The following is a 1,249-nucleotide window of genomic DNA, read 5'->3' as shown; positions in this document are numbered from 1 at the left end:
GGTCTCTGACTTATGATGGGTTTGGCTTATGATTTTTCAACTTTATGATGATGTGAAAGCGATACACATTCAATAGAAACCTTACTTTAAGTTTTGAATTGTGATCTTTCCTTGGGCTAGTGATATTTGGTATGATGCTCTTGTGATGCTGGGCAGTGACAATGAGCCACAGCTCCCAGCCAGCCATGTGATCACAAGGGTAAACAACCGATACTCTACAGTGTACTGTATTCAATAAATTACATGAGATATTCAATGCTTTATTATAAAATACGCTTTGTGTTAGATGATTTTGCCCAACTGTAGGCTAATGTACGTGTTCTGAGCATGTTTAAGGTAGGCTAGGCTAAGCTATGATGTTTAGTAGGTTAGTTATTTTCAACTTAAGATGGGTTTATTGGGACATAACCCAACTATAAGTTGAGGAGCATCTGTATAGATCTTTAATCTGCCTGGAATTGACTTTTATGGCAGTGGTATGAGGTAGAGCTCCAATTTTCTGTCCTCTCTCCTTTCCCCTTTTCCCCTCTTCTCTCCTCCTCCCCTTTTGCATATGTATATCTGGTTGCCCCAACACCTCTTATTGAAAAGTCTTTTCTTTCTCTATTGTTCTACTGTGCTACCTCTTTTATATATCAAATGTTCATTTATGTATGAATCTGTTTCTGGACTTTTATATTTGTCTATTGTCTCTTTATGCCAATACTGCTTTAATTATTTATAGTTTTAAAGTAAGTTTTGATATCTAATAGAGCCAGTCCTCCTACTTTTTCTACTTCAAGAGTGTCTTGACTATTCTTAGTCTCTTGCATTTCCATATAAATTTTAGAATCATCAAGCTCCATGAGAAAGCCTATAGGGATTTTATTGGAATTGAATGTATCTGTCATCAATTTGTGAAGAATTGATGTCTTTGTAAGTCTTCCAAACCATGAAGATGGTGTAATTTTCCATTAATTTAGATCTTTCTTTGGTGTCTCTCAAAAAAGTATTATAATTTTTTCTTTAGAGGTCTCATATGTCTTTTCATCTTACCTGATGATTCGTAATGCTATTGTAGATGTTATTTTTAAATTACATTTTCTGACAGTTTGTTGCTAGTATATAAAAATGCAATTGATTTTTATATATTTGATTATTTTAGCTATAGATTCTTTGGATTTTGTGTGTCATCATCTGTGAACAATGATAATTTTGCCAGTTTTCATACTTTATATATTTTTCTTGCCTTATCACATTGGCTGTGACT

Source organism: Propithecus coquereli, unplaced genomic scaffold (genome assembly GCF_000956105.1).
Source record: "Propithecus coquereli isolate 6110/MARCELLA unplaced genomic scaffold, Pcoq_1.0 Scaffold567, whole genome shotgun sequence".
NCBI lineage: Eukaryota > Metazoa > Chordata > Mammalia > Primates > Indriidae > Propithecus > Propithecus coquereli.
The sequence above is the reverse complement of the archived record's forward strand: the minus strand, read 5'-3'. Positions refer to the sequence as shown.